Source organism: Periplaneta americana, chromosome 15 (genome assembly GCF_040183065.1).
Source record: "Periplaneta americana isolate PAMFEO1 chromosome 15, P.americana_PAMFEO1_priV1, whole genome shotgun sequence".
Classification (NCBI taxonomy): domain Eukaryota; kingdom Metazoa; phylum Arthropoda; class Insecta; order Blattodea; family Blattidae; genus Periplaneta; species Periplaneta americana.
This window is the reverse complement of record NC_091131.1, coordinates 162,009,826-162,029,294: the sequence shown is the minus strand read 5'-3', so window position 1 is coordinate 162,029,294 and position 19,469 is coordinate 162,009,826. Positions and strand designations below refer to the sequence as shown.

General features: G+C 35.5%; 1 protein-coding gene across 4 annotated transcripts in view; it reads left to right on the top strand.

Moving 5' to 3' along the window:
* The window catches only part of wry (weary), a 1,511,805-nt gene that overhangs the window by 1,222,958 nt on the left and 269,378 nt on the right, over positions 1-19,469 (top strand). The window lies entirely within an intron of this gene.

Below are 19,469 nucleotides of genomic sequence, written 5' to 3'. Positions count from 1 at the left end.
ACCGTACGCAACCGATGATAACAAATACCCTGCGTACGACTTGCCGGCGCAAAACACAGTTCGAAAGAGGTTATGGTAGCACACAGACCGTACAGACCGCCATCTGTTGCTACGACGTTCAAGTTATACCGTACACGTTCTCAAGTTCAGATTGAAGAACGCCTTAAATAATAGGCAACTTCTCTAAAATATAAGCTGAAACTCGCTTCAAATCGGTGACCCAACAACAGTGACGTCATGACACACTTTGAAATGAACACCCAGTATGCAATTCGATAGCACAGACTTTCAAATAAATTTTTATTTGGAAAGGAAGTTGTTGAAGTTGTAAAGCAATTAAATGAAATTTGTTTAATAGATTGGGCGTTACACATAGTTGACAATGCTCCGTCGCAGCAGTCAAAACGAGTACAAATTTCCGAGAAATGAAACCAATTCTTCTACCCTCTAATGTAACACCTTTGCTATAGCCCACGGACCAAGGGGCACTACATTAAATGCTTCTTCTGACACTTATTGGAAATTTCACTTTCCTTACTAGAAAAATTGAAGAAATTTACGATTAAATAACGCATCTACCGCATAGTTGAATTATGAGACAGTGGAACACAGAAGTTGTTAAAGAAGTCTTGGTAACAAATAATTATGGGCGAGCCTTAAGTTAAATGGAAGTCCATTTGAACAAACAAATGAGACAAATGAAGTTTTCAACTTATCAAACAAATTCCGGCTCTCAGGAAGCGAAAGAAAATGATGCTAATGAGCGGATGTCAGCAGACGGTGAAGTCCACCGAATGCTCGCAGAAAATGTAACCAAAAAGAATCTGAAGGAAGCGATGGACGCAGAGTAGGCTGCCGACGTCACGCCGACGTTCTCGAGGCGACGATGGAGTGATAATGCCTCATCTTGCAGATTCACATCACTATTCCGGAGAAAATTGACTGATCTTTTGAAGTTAAAGACCAAGTGATGAGTTGTTATCTGTAATGAACCAGTTCTAGATAAGCGAAGAACAGTTAGATTTTTACCGGTAATTCTTGGTTAAACATTTTGACACATATAAGCGTATCAATAGTGATAACGCAAATCAAGATTTCAGGTATAACTCCCTCGAAATTATTCAAATCAACTTTACAGGGAGTTATACCTGAAATCTTGATTTGCATAATACACGTCACTGTTCATTAACAGAAAACCACAATTTAAGTCACACGGAGTTAGTGTGCACTCGAAGTTGGTTGCTTGACGGTTGTCAGCCCACTTTGAGGTCTGTGGATATAGAGGGAAAAATTGGATCGGTGTCGGTTAGAGTTCCCGGGTAGCTCAGTGGTAGAGCGTTGGTACGTTAAACCAAAGGTCCCGGGTTCGATACCCGGCTCCGGAACAATTTTTCCCTCGAAATTATTCAATAGTGATAATGTTAAACTTGTTACATTAACAACTTTTATAACTTTACTGAGTTAAAATAGTAATTACTGTAATGATTTTTTTACTTTAGTGACTTTCTCCCGAATAATTTAATTTTGTTTTAAGTTTAATTGAAAATGTTATTGTAAAATTAAACCCATACAATTTGTTCAGAATCATATAAGCCAAGCAGTAACTGTAAGGTAAATACCAATGATACAAACACATTATTTTTACTTTTTACAATGTTATTTTTTAAATTTAGGAGCATTTATTTGGGAAATAATATTACAAAAAATAATGTGAGAAGGGGGTTGTTACATTCCAGTTCATTTACTATTTCACACTCTTCAACTTTTGCTTCCGCATGGTGTGTCCTGATATTAGCGGGTCCTTATTTTTCAATTATAAATCACTTTACTCAGTTGTATTATTAGCTCTGGTTGATGCAATAGATTTGTTATTGTTTATGTTGGTTCTTCTTTTCGACTCATGTCGAACAGGGATTTGTGTTTGGAGACAATATAATCAATTAATATGTCGTCTTCATCATTGGGGAAATTGCAGAAAGATTTCTGTTTTACCGCCACTATGGCATTGTGATGACGTGTAGATCACATGTTTAGTTCATGACTTACTGTAATTTTACAATTGCTTTCGCGGCCATGATCGCCAGGTTTTTGCCTCGAAGGCAAACTCCGACGATGTTCGTCGAGCGCAGCGATGTTCGTTAACGATCTTCGCTGTAAAGAAACCATGCACATTCAAATCAACGGGAAGGAATCCCAGAGAAGAACGTCAGCGATGATCGTTCGGCGAAGATCGCCGTAGCCAAATCGTAGCTTTAAGGAATATAATAAAATCATTTTTCGTTGGTAAGTATTGTATTGTTTCTTTCTTCAGCTCACATAAGTTTTAATACTTGAGGGCTTTTCGGAATTATGTTAGGATGGTACCTGAAATTTCTGATTATTACTGAGGTTCTACTATATTATTAGTCCCTAGCAGCAAAATATTTGGCCTACTCGTAATAACTGTGAATGTGCTATTAATAGTAACACTAATTAAAATATTGTGGATTTTTTATTTATTTATTTTTTCATTAATTTGCCCTACAGAATAATCTCTGCAATGTTGACAATTAATATTTGAGGAGAAAAATTCGCTTCGGCACAACATTGCAGAGATTATTCTGTAGGACAAATTAATAAAAATATAAATAACAATTAAAAAATATTTTCATAACCAGCAGTGCATCATAACTGCGGGATCCCGGCCAAATAAATCACTCAACTGAGTGCGCTCCTAGTATAATACACTATACATATAGTAGTGGTGATGGTGGTGGTCGTAGTAGTAGTAGTAGTAGTAGTACTACTAGTAGTAGTAGTAGTAGTACTACTAGTAGTAGTAGTAGTAGTAGTAGTAGTACTACTAGTAGTAGTAGTAGTAGTACTACTAGTAGTAGTAGTAGTAGTAGTAGTAGTAGTAGTAGTACTACTAGTAGTAGTAGTAGTACTAGTAGTAGTACTAGTAGTAGTAGTAGTAGTACTAGTAGTAGTACTACTAGTAGTAGTAGTAGTACTAGTAGTAGTAGTAGTACTAGTAGTAGTAGTAGTAGTAGTAGTAGTACTAGTAGTAGTAGTAATACTAGTAGTAGTAGTAGTAGTAGTAATACTAGTAGTAGTAGTAGTAGTAATACTAGTAGTAGTAGTACTAGTAGTAGTAGTAGTAGTACTAGTAGTAGTAGTACTAGTAGTAGTAGTACTAGTAGTAGTAGTAGTAGTACTAGTAGTAGTAGTAGTAGTACTAGTAGTAGTACTAGTAGTAGTAGTAGTAGTAGTAGTAGTAGTACTAGTAGTAGTAGTACTACTAGTAGTACAAAACAACACAAAAAATACCTTAGAAATTACATAAAATATAGTAGAAAATTACACAATCAAAATCAGTTACATAACATAAGGGGAATATACACACTCACACAAAAACACACAATTTATGAGACCTAAAATGCCCGAGATAAATACGATGATTAATTCACTTGCGATATATTTTTCAGTTAATATACTAATAGGAGAATACATGTGAGTTACAAGACATAAAATGTTGATTAGCAAATTCGTACTAAATGGCATACAAACACAAATGATTAAGAAATATATCAAGATAATAAAAAAAATAAAAGAGGATAAAAAAGAAGAAGAAGAGAGAGAGAGGAGAAAAAAATTAGAACTTGGTCATTTAAGACTATTTAGAAACTTCCGAAAGAGTCTAGTTCTGTTCATTAAAAACATTTCTAAGTAGAATGTGCTTAAAAGATTTTAGACTCCGACTGCTCCTGATTTCCTGTGACAAGGAATTCCAGGAACGGGCTGTGTGTATTGTGAAGGAAGCAGAGTAGAGAGATGTTTGATGGAATGGAATTCATAGAACATGGTTATGCTGTGAACGTGTATCACGGTTGTGGTGGGATGCTAAAAGTGTGAAGCGAGGAACTAGGTAAATAGGTGTGGAATTATTTAAAATGTAATACAGCAAACAGAGTGAATGAACTGAATGTCTCTCTCGTAAACGAAGCCAAGATAATTGAAAGAAATACTCGGAGACATGATCATAGCGACGGCTGTTAAAAATGAAACATATACGTCAACATATATGCCAAACTTGGAGTCAGGCCACAAAGGGAAACACTGAAGGAGGAAGATTCGATCCGGTGCTGTTGATTGAATTCGGCGTAGCTCAGTGGTCAGAGCGCTTGGTACGTAGAACCAAGGACCCGGTTTCGATCCCCGGCGCCGGAACGCATTTCTCTCCTCAAATACTAATTAAGGTAGTTGTAAAGCAGGTTTTCTTAGAATTTCGCATGAATTTTGGCAGAGAAAAATTAACAATATCGCATAAGACTGTCCACGCTTCTCGCGGTGTCTCAACTGCATAAAGTTGTAATAATTATTTCAGCTAACATCTTACGGATTCTATCTATTACCATCCAATCCTACTATAAGTTTTTCCTTTGATTTTTTTTTTTCTGGAAAGAGGATCTTTTTGTACTTCGCCTTCTTAGTGACGTTGAACGTTATGCTGTAATTTTAATAGAGATTTGTTCTGTTTGAGCGGAGTTTGAACACGACTGCCAACAATCAGGTTGCAACACGACACGACATGCTGCACCGAGTTGGCTACATTTTTAGCAGTGCTGTGCTGCAGATAACGGGACCAGTGGGACGTTCTGCGGTACTCATCACGTCACGCGAGATTTATGTTGCGGGTTGCGTGTCACACCCTTGAGTATTCCGCCCGTAACTGCTACCCTAACATGTGAAATTGTACCTCTGTTTTGTGAAATATCACACACAATGTCAAACATGTCTAATTTAACTAATATAATAGTAGGCCTATTCCAAACCACAAGAATTATATATACTATCTTGATGCATAAGGTGACCAGACGTCCGCTTTTGTCCGGACATGTTCTCCTTCTTAGGCCTTTGTCCGTCTTCCGGACGGATTTTAAAAAATCAAGAAATGTCCTCGTTTTCGTAACTTGTATGCCTGACATCTTGAAATTATCTGATTTAACGCCTTTTTTTTTTCAAATAATTTGCTTGTAGGTGGCAGCACCATTGACGGAATATATTCTTTGTCAACGTTCATAACTAAGCTTAGTATTTCAGCTACGTCTAAGAGTAGGTACACGTTGGAGCAACGATAAACGATAAAAGAAATGATCTAGCGACGCTTTGGTCTTATCAAAGAATCAAGTGTTCATATCGGAGCAACGAGGACGCGGGAAGAGAACATTTTGATTTATCAACAGTAATCTCACTAGACGTTTTGATTTATCTAGAGAAAATCAAAACTCGAGTGGGATTTAATTGACTATTACACGATTAGAAGAAAGTATATAAAGATTAGAAGTAACGAAGTACTCCAATACAATAAAATATTAATTGACTTACGAAAATACAACTGTCTTCAAATGTATTATTGTACCATGTCAACATTACAAATATTACGCTAGATGCATGCTAGATGGCAGTAGTGAGCAATGCCTTCTCGTCGAGAAGTTCTCGATCTATTATACACGATGGCAATGTTACTAGTCAAGAAGACGACTTTGTTGATTCAGTTTCATTTTTATTAAAATGCAACATTCCACTTCAATTATCCGAATCACAGTAATCAAAGTCACTTGACAGATGATTTTCAATAAATCTTAATATTAAACAATCTCTGATACGTGACTATCCATAATATCATATAGCAGAAGCTATAACATAACCTAACTAATATACACAAGTGTTAGAAAAGTTTTAATTAACGACGATGACATAAAAAATAAACATGAATAATTTTAAAAGGAATAATTATTGAATGTACAATTTTCAAATTTGAATGTGGTTGGTGGTTCAATTGATGTTATATTGGACGTGTGCGTAATAGAAGTGGAACTCGTTGATTTAGGCCTACATGGTGTATTCAACTTATTCAGGATTTCCGAATGGTGCTCTTCATTTATTTGTAAATCGGATTTCAGAAGATGCATAGGTATGATCAGTGATTTTTATTAATTCTTGTTCTTGAATGCCAATGCGAGTCATATTTGAAACTGCTGTGCATCAACTGGAGTGGTTTGTAATTTTATATATATATATATATATATATATATATATATATATATATATATATATATATATTTTGACGTCCAGACCAGCGCAGTTTCAAATGTTGGCAAACAAAGAAACAAATGATAGGGACGCGATAAAATTAAACAAATGCTAGGGACGCGATAAAATTGTGCGATAAGCAGCCATGATTGGTTCAAATACGTCCTTTCGTACCGTTTTATTGGTCAAAAGTAGTATGACGTAGTAAGAGTGTAATAGTCAGTGGAAGATATTGTATACAACCACTTAATGAAAGAAGATTATAGGAAATATCAGCTGCTAGGTTCAAGTTTAATATAACTTAAATAAGTATAAAATTGAACCCGTTTCTCATCCCAAAGATAGTATAAATTCGTTGTGCTGTGATTGGTTATTGTGATCACATAATGTATCACGAATAAAGACACAACTGATCAATTTGCCAATATCTACAACAATTAATTTAATATGCCGAAATAATAATAAATATATTAATATTCGGATATATTGATAACCACCGGTCATTATACAGATCAATATTATCTTAATCAGAGATCCTATGAACGACAAGAGCGAAGAAAATGGTACTTATCTTTTTCGTCGCTTTTATCGTGTCTCTTCGCTTTTATCGTTACTCCAATATGCACACTTCAATGGCAATGCATGCTTCAATTCTCTCTGATATAGCATCGCTGCTTCTTTTATCGTTTATCGTCGCTCCAACTTGTACGTACCCTAAGCCGGAATACAGTTGCCTACTCCCATACTGACGTCACAGCCCAGGGATAGTCCCGTCTGATACAACATTGAACCGCATCTTACTCACGCTCACTCTAGTTCGTGTTGAAGCCGGAACACGGTCATAGTGAGCGCTTTAAACCAGTGAAGTGTAAAAGTCGTATTATTTACTTAACTTAACGTAACATTTGTATTTGTGACGAGGTAAAATGCCGAAGACAAAAAGTTCGAAGTATGAAAGGCTGGAGGACTTAATTCAGGAGTTCGGAGCCAATAATAATTTACATTACATGTAAGTTGTGTAAAGTAGATATAAAAGTTACAAGAAAACATTGTATTGAAAGACACTGCAATACAAATAGGTATAGAAATATGGTTGAACGTAACTCAAAAAAGGCAGTACCACCAAACTCTGAGAGAGTACGATAAGAAATCCATGTTTTGCAGGGATGTATGTGCCATTGTGGTCAATGTTAATATACCGCTTAATGAATTGAATAATAAACACTTTAGAGAATTTCTAGAAAAGTACAGGAAGGAAAATATTCCAAGTGAGCCCGAACTCCGTCAGCACTTTGTACCCACACTTTATGAACAAAAAATGTTTGTCACGCAGGTAGGCCCTGGCCAACTTCAGGCTGTTGCTCCGTTAAATTATAAAATCAGTAAGTGCTCTACTTTTACTTCAGGTTGGATGTACTCTACGAACATTCAGTAAGAACATGTTTGTTTGTCTCTTTCTCTGCTGCATCACCTGGGTTTCAACTACTATATAGACTATTTACCCGCAAATTGAGTCTTTTGGTAGCAGGAATACTAAGCTTAATCATAACTCTTTTTGTCCCTCCTGTTATGTCGTTGCTCAGAGCCCTGATCACATATATAACAGATTGATCAGCGCTATTGGCTTTGACGGCAACAACTTTTATCAGTTTCGCTATGCTGCCATCTAGCTACTGCATAAGAAAACACGTTGTAACTCTTATTTCAATTGCATGGTGCAGCTGTACTTCCATCCGTGATCACATATACAGGGACATCATTTTATTTTTACTTCAATTTTTATTGTACCTGAGTTTTTGAATGTACTTCGCTCCCACCCCTTCTACTAAGGGATTCCAACTCCACACAGAACCAAGACCGCAGATAGTAAGCAGTACTGAGTTACTGAGTATAGTACGTTCCAGAAATATGTTCGCGTTTTCCAGTGACGAAAGAGCTTTCAATATTGAATCATATTTTCGCACAGGTACTGTCCGTTTGCCTACGTCGCATCCCGATTTCCCCCACCTGCTTCTGCTCGCCCCTCTGTAATAGCTGGGCTGTCTTAGCTCTTTTCTGAAAACATTAATTTCTCTTAGGAATTGGAAGTTTACGTAATATTATACAGGTGTTTAATTTAACTTAAATAAAAGGTCCTCGTTAAGTAATTAACTGTCACGTGATTTCCTCCCTTTCTACAATCCTGCGGCATAACCTCTTGGACGGACAGTAGATAGCATGTCTGAGTAATTTTATATTTTCGGGTCGGGCAGAAGTGAAGATTGAATTTACAGTACGTAGAGTAGGTACAGAATTATTTCAACATGAGTTACTAGTACGAAGGACGAAACTGGCAATTGGAATTAGATGCAATAGTCTATAGTGCGATAATATGCACAAAAGAACTGAAGCCTGTATCGAAATGAACGGCCAGCATTTTAAAAATTGTGTTTAAATATTCATATTATGATTATTTTTCAATTTAACTTCATTCTCTATATTGTACGCTAATGTGCTGTAGACAGTGTACACTGCATAATGAATGCGTTCGCATGGATAACTCACTTCGTGAGTAAAAACACTTATTGTTAATACTGTACTGTACTTTGATTAAAGAAAAACCTAATGAAAATTATCAAACTCAAAATCGCGATATTTCCTAGTTTACGCAAATGGATGAACTACTTTTCTTCCATCCTATGCTTAGTAGAGTGATTTGTGTTTTACGCCAGTATCATCGAACTCCAGTCTTGGAGGGGGGAGCAAGCGGTGTTTCCGGTTCTCTAAAGGTATAGACAGGTTAATATTAAAAATGTTAGTATAAATAAAATGATGTCCCTGTATAACAAATTAATCACTATTATGGGCTTTGAAGACAACCACTTTTATCAATTTCACTATGCTGCCATCTAGCGACAATAGAAGAAGTCAGATTATAACTCCCATTTGAATTGCATGGAGCAACTGTACTTTCATCTAGCGGTCGTTACTGATCGACAATGGCGATCTTGGTGGTTGTTCTCTTCTACAAGTTACCGTTTTTAACTTTGGGATGACCAATCTGTTACATATGTGATCTGGGCTCAGAGATAGCTAGTAAATTGAGAGTTCGAGATGCGAATGTCGATCTAAATAGACATTTTCTGTCCTCTTTAATAATTATAGTTCCCTTGACTTTCATATCTAGCCAACTGTAAAATCATTATTATTAAGTTTTTCCATAATTATTAAACATACTTTTGAGTATGATATAAGCCTAAATTTGTACTTTAGATATTGACGTACCGTAATTTAAAGTATAATATAGGCCTAAGCTTAAATCTAAGTACATATATTCTGTCCTCTTTTTTCGAACAATGTCCTTTTTGAGGCTTTGTGTCCTTATTTTTTATGTTAATCTCGTCACCCCAGCGTATAGGTAACTATAAGTATGGACACTTCGCGTCGGTACCTTTGATGTAGCCGGATGATTTCAATGACCTTCAAGCCAGCTAGAGCGTAAGATTCTGCTTTCTCCCTAGAGTTGGCGCTGACATCACATCAGCTAGCAGTCGACATAGCGGAAATATAACACATAATTAATACATGTAGGTACAGTTACCCTGAAAAAGAATGAGACGATTCTTGGTCGTCGGAAGTTAAAGTTCTACAGCGCGGTTCGCTCGATATCGACGTAGGGATACATAACATGACAGATAGTACAAGAATTGTTACAAGGACCACAACAAGGACAAGGACCAGAATAAGGATCACGAATAACACTGCCATTTAAGGCCAGGATTTCACAACATAGCTCGAGTCCCAAAATATCATTGCTTCACTGTACCGAATGGCAAATGCCTGCTAAGGGATCTACATTCTGGACTGCTGCTATCACTGTCTTGTCTCGGTAGCTCATATAGTAGCGTGCCGGTTCCATTGTATAACCGAAACGTCTCGTGTTCGATCCCAGGTAAAACTTTTTTTTTATTGAGGTGTAATTAATTTGTTCAGAGTTCCTCGACTGTCTAATTTGTCGAAAAATATGGAATAATTTATGCCCAATTTCTGGGTCTTACAAGTGGGCTGAACCTCGTCAAAAAAAATAAATCTTACTTGGAAGTTAAAAGTATTCTTCCTCAAACAAAAATTATAAGAAACAAAAAGAGACCTGTAAACTTAAAATCTTGTCCACATGCCATCAGCTTCTATTACAGCTCTAAGTCGATCCGGCATGGATGTCACGAGATTGTGGAATAAGTTATGATCTCCGGCGAGATCTTCCCAGGTGTCAACAACTTGATCCCACAATTCGTCTCGATTTCGAGGGCGTCGGTGGGCATAGGTGGCTACCCTTCTCTTTTTCAATTCCGCCCATAAATTTTCGATGACATTCAAATCAGGTGACTTCGGAGGCCAATTAATGATTTCGATCTCGGGTCTCCTTTGAAACCATCTTTGAATGCTTGCAGCATAGTGCACGGGATGGTTATCCTGCTGGAACAGCAATGTTCCTTCGGGAAAACGTTCTCGGGCGGAGGGAAGGAATATATTTTCCAGAATGTGCTCGTAAGTTTTCGCATTCAGTGCACATAGCGCTGATCATGTCGGAGACCATCCTCACGATAGACACGGACAGGACCTTCGTAATCACTCGAGATGGTGGTTTCGTCGGAGAAAATTACATTTCTCCAATCGAAATCCACTCGATTGGCAGCGAAGGCAAGACGGTCGACAGCTTGTGCTTCCCCCAATGTTTCCATTTGCGCAGCCCTCCGGCTCCTAATACCACGGTTCCTCAACCTGCTGATCACAGTCTGTGAAGAGCCAGGAAAGTTAGATGCTGCTCTTATTTCGTTAGCAGTCAGAAAGGGGTCCTGTCGAACTGTCTCGAATAAAAGAGCATCCTCTTCCAATGAAGAAATCCGCGGACGCCCAGGAATAGGGCGATTTTCGACCTCCCCAAAATTTTGGTAACGATGAACCCATCTCGCGGCTGTACTTCCAGGAACACCGACCAAACGGCCAGCAGATCTAGCCCCATATCCAGCCTCAACTAGAGCTATAACTCGCTGTCTCATGTCACGTCGGTTCGCCATTACGATGAGAAATGAGAGATGACGATAATACTTTAGTGTAGACAATGACTATTTAACGTGATATAGAATTATTGAAATAAGAGGCATCTTGCATAGTAAGAGTTAATAAATCAACCCTAAATTAAATATCTAAATAACAGGATATAACAGGAAGTCCAATTGTTGCGAAACTAATCAAATTAAATCTAATTACATTAAATAAACAAACCCCAAGTTATGACACCACATTGCTACAGCTAAATTGTATGTTATTAACATAAGCATTGAATAGGTCCGTGGTTGTGCGTTGGACGACAAAACCAAACATCGAAAGTTCGAATCTTGCCGAGGAATGTAACTTCTTGCTTTTTATAATGTAAATCAGACTTATAACTACAATCATTCATATTTCTTACAATATTTATTAACAGGGAAAGGATTTATATGTAAATACATATTTACTTATAAAGCTAATATAATTTATATTTTGCATTATCTTTATGTTTCACAATGTGTAGGGTTGAAAAATCCTACTTTTATTTTCCATATTTTTCCATATTTTAGAGTTTAGTACATATTTTCGTTAATTTCCATATATTTTCCATATTTCATATAAAACAGTCCATATTATATTAGGTTTAACAATAAAACAAAACAAAATTCCATTAACTTTTAAAAATACATTTCAACAATAGAGATTTAAACACATGTTCAGTAATCCCTTTAACATCAGAGTTATTTGAAAATTAGCAGTCCTATCAACAATGGGAAAGTAAGTTACAAAACTGTATTAATTTAATTTAAAATTTTTAACAGACTTCAGTTGTGCAGCTCAACAGTTAAATGCCAGTCAGAGTACACATAGGTTCAGTTTTGTAAATCATACTATAAAGACGGTAAATATGCCAAAAGTACGTCATTCAGTCAATTTAAAATCAAAACTAACAAGTTACATTTCAGAATTTAAAGAAGATGGTTTATCAACTGACAATAAAATATTATTTTGTAATTTGTGTCAGTGTGCAGTATCATCTACACAAAAGTTCCTGGTGCAACAACACATTACAACTAGTAAACATCAGGCCAACAAACAACTAAATTCCAAGCAGAGACAATTGTTTTTAACACAACCAACAATATCGAATGTAAGATCTGAGTTTAACATCGACCTGTGCCGTTCTCTCATCTCTGCTGATATTCCTCTCTACAAACTAAAGAATAAGGTCTTCAGGGAATTCCTTGAAAAATATACTCAACATACAATCCCGGATGAGTCAACACTTAGGAAGACGTATGCTCCATCCATCTACGATGAGACAATACAGAAGATAAGAGATGAAATTAAAGATAGTTCAATTTGGGTTTCCATTGATGAGACTCCCGACAAAGAAGGTAGACTTGTTGGTAATGTAGTTATCGGTTTGTTAAGTGAACAATATTCTGAACGAATTCTTTTACATTGTGATGTTCTAGAAAAGTGCAATAACAAAACTATAGTTAAACTGTTCAACGAAGCTATGGGTATCCTGTGGCCAAAGGGTATTATGTACGATAATGTGTTATTCTTTATTAGCGATGCTGCCCCTTATATGGTCAAAGCTGGACAAGCATTATCTGTTGTATATCCTAAATTGACTCATTTTACTTGTGTGGCGCATGCATTTCATCGTGTGGCAGAAGTGGTCAGAGACAATTTCCCTAAAGTAGATTTGTTGATTTCATCAGTGAAAAAAGTATTTCTCAAAGCTCCCAGTAGAGTTAACGTGTTGAAAGAAATGTACCCTGAAATTCCATTGCCACCAAAGCCAATTTTAACTAGATGGGGTACATGGCTAGAAGCAGTTGAATATTATGCCGAACATATAGACTCTATTAACAATGTTCTCCTTGCATTGGACTCTGAAGATGCAGTCTCAATTGATACTGCGAAAACAGTTACCTGTGACATAAGTGTGAAGAATGACTTAGCTCACATTCAGCATACATTTTCATGCATCATAAAAAAGCTCAAAAGTCTCCAAAATAGGCACCTTTCACTATCTGAAAGTTTTGAAATTATAAATAGTACTGTGGAACAACTGAATCGTGGTAGAGGTAAAGTTGCAGATGCAGTAAGAGCTAAGGTGGACACTGTACTTTCAAAAAACCCTGGATATGAAGAACTACAAAAGGTTGTTGCTGTGATGAGTGGTGAATCAACAGTGAAGATTAACTTGGACTTATCCCCAGCAGACATTGTGAAATTGAATTATGTACCAGTTACTTCTTGTGACGTCGAACGCTCTTTTAGTCAGTATAAATCTATCCTCAGAGACAATAGAAGAAGATTCACTTTTCAGCACTTGAAAGAAATGTTTGTAACCTATTGTTATGGTAACAGACAATAAAAATTTGTTTTGTTGAAACTACATTGGAAGATAAGGTACGTCCATTATATTTTTTGTTTAGTTTGATTAAAATGTACCAATATTTAACGTACATAGTCATTTTTTTATAATTTTAAGTCCATATTTAATTCCATATTTTGGTAAAAATCCATATTTAATTCCATATTTTGGTAAAAATAACTACATATATATTTACATATTTCATATATTTTTAGTCCATATAAATCCGTTCCCTGTTTATTAATATTTATAGCCAACATTGAATTTGTAAAGAAAAGACTTTAGAAATCTCATATGGAATTTGTGATCTGTAGTGACATAAACATAGATTATGTCTCGGAACTTTTCCGTAAAAGTAAATTAAATTCACTCCTTGAAACTGGAAACCTTATTCGTAGGGTTATTTTCCCATAGCATACAAGCTGAAGTAACACAGCCATTGATAAACGTTTTGTACACAGAATTAGACTGAATTCCTATTCGACAGAACCTATAATCAATGGCTTGTCTGACCATGATAAACAAATCCTATGTGTTTCCAATGTCACTGAACAATTTCAAAATATTAATTTAAAAACTAAGAAAGGATCGTAATTGCTGTATCTAGCGATTATTTACATTTATGTCTACAAAATGAATCTTGGAAAAACATATATGATACTGGTACTACTGATATTAAGAGTAAATATATTGAATTTTTCACTTAATTTCATAATCACTTCAGTGGATTTTCTCCACTCAATGTTGTGAAAAAATTCAAAAGTTAAAACATGTAGATAACGCAGGGACTTCAAAATCTCATGTATTAAAAAGAAGAATCTATATGTAATGAGTTGCAATGTAATGATCTTCATGTTCTTAAATACTGCAAGAAGTACAGTGTAATTTATCAAAAATTATGAAAGTGGGAAATAGAATATATTTGAGTAGAAAAGTACAAAATTCAGATAATGCAATTAAACCTATTCGTAATATTATTAAATTTAGACTTGTAGATATCCTAAGAAACAAAATATTTTTTCATTAAAACCAATGATTATAAAGTAGAGGATCCCAAATCTATTGCAAATTCTTTTAACGTATTATAGTATATAGTACAGAAATATTATTGACAACTTAAACATTCAAGATTTTGCAAAAGATACTGCAATTGGTTACTTAACAGATGTATTTAATAATTATTATTAATATATGTAATTAGTCAATAACTGCAACAGTGCTTATACATTCAATCATAACATGAATAAAATTGAATGCAAACAGTTAAAATTAACTGCAGGGGTGAGAATGAAATAATCCAAAGCCATACTTTTAACAAAAATTGTTTTTTGCGAGTGCATTTCTTACACATATGGGAAAGCTATTAATACATTATTGTAATAATTACTCAAAAAATGACATAGCCTAAGGACTCTAAACCTTTGTAAAAGTTTGTCTATTATTATATATTTTTTTAATTTCATTTTAATTGTTAGTTTTTAATATATATACATTTACATTGTATATATGTGTGTGTATAAATGCATTCATTAGATTAACGTTTATAATATTATAACTTGTAATTTTGTTATGTTTGCGATCATTAACACTTAATCTCAGGACTTTGTAAAACTATATTTCAACGTGACTTAGCTATTTCAACGTTATTTAGACAAAAAAAAATTGTTGTGTAGACTAAGAATCGAACTCGCACTCTTCTACACAACACGCAGAAGTCTTACCGTCTGAGCTATGGAAACGACATGAAAGCTTTCTTTTCTGTGCGGAGTGTCGATCTAGTCATGAAGGTCCATTGTCGATTTAACTACACGATTTATGTATATATTTATCTTTTATTTACGCAATATTATCATATTTTTTGCAGTTTTTTAATTGAATTTCGGAACGATGCTAGTAACAAACCAAATAGCCTGAATTTAAGTAACTCAATATTCGTTATCTTGTGTATCGGTGCTCTGGTCTCCGATCATGCGCAGTGTCTTACATCTGAGACTTAGGAATATTCAATCGTCTCATCCTTTTCCAGGGAAACTGTACATTATGTACTCAAATAAAATAAATTGGATCCATAAAATAATAAATCCGTCATTAACTGTAATGTCTAGACTCTAGAGTTCCTTTATAATGAGAGTTGAGACGTTGACCCCAACAACAATTAAAATGTGTAATGATTTGATAGCAATGAAAATGGAAAAACAAAACTCTTATGAGAAGTAAAACCATATACCTATGTTATATTATATACAAATATTAAACGAATTCGATACATAATTTTATAATGTATTATATTATTTTATTATATAATGTATTATATCTGAAATATAAAAAATATTATTACAACTAGTTTACCACTGAGAAATAAGGAAAAGCTGTTAACTTGAATTTATTTGAAGCAAAGCGTTACTGGATTATGCAATAAGGTAGGCGATGTTTGGATCCTGTGTCTCAACTCTATACTCAATTATTATCTTAGCGTATGCTCGATTACACTAACCTCTAGCGCTTGAAAGTGGAACTCAACGCCGGCGCACAGAGAAACAAAACACATGAAAATTCGCTCAGTGTCCATTTTTTATAATCCCTATTCGCTGGTCACCCTATTCATGCATAAGTTCGTAGAGTTTTTGTTCGTCATTACAACTCTGCGTTGTTAGAAGATTTTTATCGTTTGTAATTCTCATTTGTTATTCTGATTGTTGTGCTTGTAAATACACCAATAGAAGAGCAAAGGAGGCGGAGGCGTCTCGAAATATTTGTGCCGTGTACGAAGATAATGCCATAAGAGAAAGCACTACAAGCAAATGTTTCTGTCGTTTCAACACACAACACTCCCTACAAAAGTTAGTGTACATCCACAGAAGATGATGTTATGCGTCTGGTGGCATAAAGAGGGCGCCGTGTACTACGAATTGCTTCCTAGGAATGTAACCATAACTGATAATATTTTATACATCTTGATTACACAACTTTTAACACTGTATCACTTCGGAATATGTATGATAAGTAACAAGGTACGTTAAAATTTAGCACAAGAAAGATTTATGATACATATTCCGAAGATGCTAATATTTATTGCCAACAACTTGGACGCACGGCGGCCGCATTTGAAGAAAAGCGACCGGGAAGACTGCATAAAATGCTGTTGCAATAAAACAAAGCACACCCGCACTCCACCAATATGACGAAAGCAGCTATGCTCAGATTTACACCTTTTACTTTATCTATCCAGCAACCTTCAGGAGAACTCCTTTGATAACTAAGATGCTTTACTTACTTGGCTTGATCACTTCTGAAACTTCAAATCAGCAGATTTCTTCAGAAGCGTAATCGAAAGAACTACCTGAACGTTGACGGATGAGCATAGATAGTGAAGGAAAACAAATTACTTACTTTTTCTATCTTCTATTCACCTCCAATAAAAACATTTGTCATAGCAAAAAATTCAGTCTGTCTTTTTGAATGGTTCTTATTCTAGTTCTGAGCCTGTTTCTATTGGGGTTCAATAATTTATTGAACTGTGAAAATGGACAGTATAGTCATGTTATCCTAAATCATTGTTTCTTGAACTCTTTCCACGGTGTAACTCCATTTGACCTATAGTGTAACCGTGTAATTATTTTAATCCATTTTCATAGTTTTGATATTATTGTTATTATTATTATTATTACATACTTAAACATTCATTCACTCATTCATAAATAGATTTCTGCACAAGGGCAGGTCTCTCACTGCAAACCCAGCACTCTCCAATCTTTCCTCTTTTTCTGGCTTCCTCTTATTCTCCGTATACGATCCATAATCTATAATAAAAAATAATTAATATCATTGTTTTTATCCTTCAAACAAAAAAACGTTTCTTGCAAACACGTTTCTTTACACAAGGCTCGTCACTAGACGATGGAACCTTACTTGCAGGGCCGCCTGTCAGTGTCGCATTCACGAATGCCACCCTGGTCATTCGTTGGCCTTAGATAATCATCGAATATAGGGCGTACAATGAACTTAAACGGTCTATGTGTAGGCTTACGTTTGATGAGAGACAATGTTGTCTTCTTCAGCTGGAGTTTCTAATATTGGTTTCATATGATGTAATGGCTCTACGTAGCAAACTTATGTATTTAATAGGCCATAATGACCTAATAATAATAATAATAATAATAATAATAATAATAATAATAATAATAATAGGGGAGCACGGTAGAGTCGCGGTTAAGGCGTAACGCTACAAGCCGGAAGGTCACGGGTTTGATTCCCGATGGGGTCATGGATTTTTCCGTTGTTCGTAACGCTGCTAGCCGGAAGTCCGCAGGATCGATTCTCGATGGGGTCATAGATTTTTCCATTGATCTAATCTTTCTCACCGCACTATGACCCTGGGGTCTACTCAGCCTCTGACAGAAATGAGTACCAGGGGCATTTCTTGGGGGTAAAAGCACGTCAAACGTAGGACTGACATCCCAACTGCCATTAAATGTCGATTGTAAAGGTGGGAGCTTAACCTCTTGTCACCCTCTGAGCCGATTTGGCCTGTCATGGGGTTGACTTTATTTAATAATAATAATAATAATAATAATAATAATAATAATAATAATAATAATAATAATAAGCTTACATTTTATTTACGTTGATATGCAGTGAAGACAAAACTTCTAATACCTATAAAAATATTTAAATTGTTTAACGACACGTTAAAAGTGTTAAATTAAAAAAAAAAGTTATGTACCTTAGACAGACGGCCCGTTTCGACGCCGGTTCTGCGTCATCTTCAGTGTCCTACGAACTAATGATGTTCCTGTGGATCTTGCATATTGCTATTTGCATTCGTCAGTTGTAGGGGTGGGGGTATGTTGCTCTTATGGTGGGGGCTGGTTGTTTGTGTGTTATGATGTATCATGACGTCGAATAATGTGTGGGTATTGAACTATAATTGTGTGTTAAGTATATGTTGTGGGTATGTTATTGTATGTTCATATATTTCGTATTGTTCTAAGATGTTTAACTGTAAAGTTTTTGGTGTGATGTATAAAATTTCCATAGCTGTTTCTATATTATTGTAGTCATTATTATTGTTGATAATGTGGCCTGAATAATTTGATGTGATGTAGGGTTTGGTTATAGCTTTAATATGTTCATTATATCTTGTGTGAAAAGTTCTTCCTGTCTGTCCTATGTAAAAATGTGGGCAACTATTGCATTTTAGTTTGTAAACTCCAGTTTGCAGTATGCAAGATCAACAGGAACATCAATAGTTCGTAGGACACTGAAGATGACGCAGAACTGGTGTCGAAATAGGCCGTCTGTCTAAGGTACATAACCTTTTTTTCTAAATTCTAACACTTTTAACGTGTCGTTAAACAATTTTAAGTTTTTCAAACAAAGTGTTAACGTGAACCAGAATCAATGGTATAAAAATATATAATAATTGACTAAGTTCGGTATTATCATAAAGATTAACATAAGTGACTACAAAATAAGAACACACATGTAAATAATGAATTTCAACCATTATAATCGTATCAAAAGTAACTTCTCTGATATCATCACACGTCCATGGTGCGAATACCATGAGAGGTCAGAGCTGACAAGCAGACTGCTTGCCTCGCGTCCACATACCTTAGCAGAAGTGAACGATCATCCAACCCGCACGGAGGTAATGTGTGGTTAGTACGATGGTCCTTCCAGTCTTTATAGCTGGTTTTCTAAAACAGATTTTGCTACCTATCGCAGGTCCCCAACTGGCTAAAATTTTTTGAGAATATTGCTTCCGCATAAGAACCGAACCCGCATATTCCGTAACCCGAGTCGAGGCATAATGCCACAGACCACGACGCTACGGTTTCTTTTCTTTACATAATTGAAATCTCGAAAGGCTACACTATAATCCAACCAAGTTGGAAACCTTCAACGCCACAATATTTTCTTCCCTAATGAAGAGCTACCTTGAAATAATTTTCCAGCATGACGTCCACTT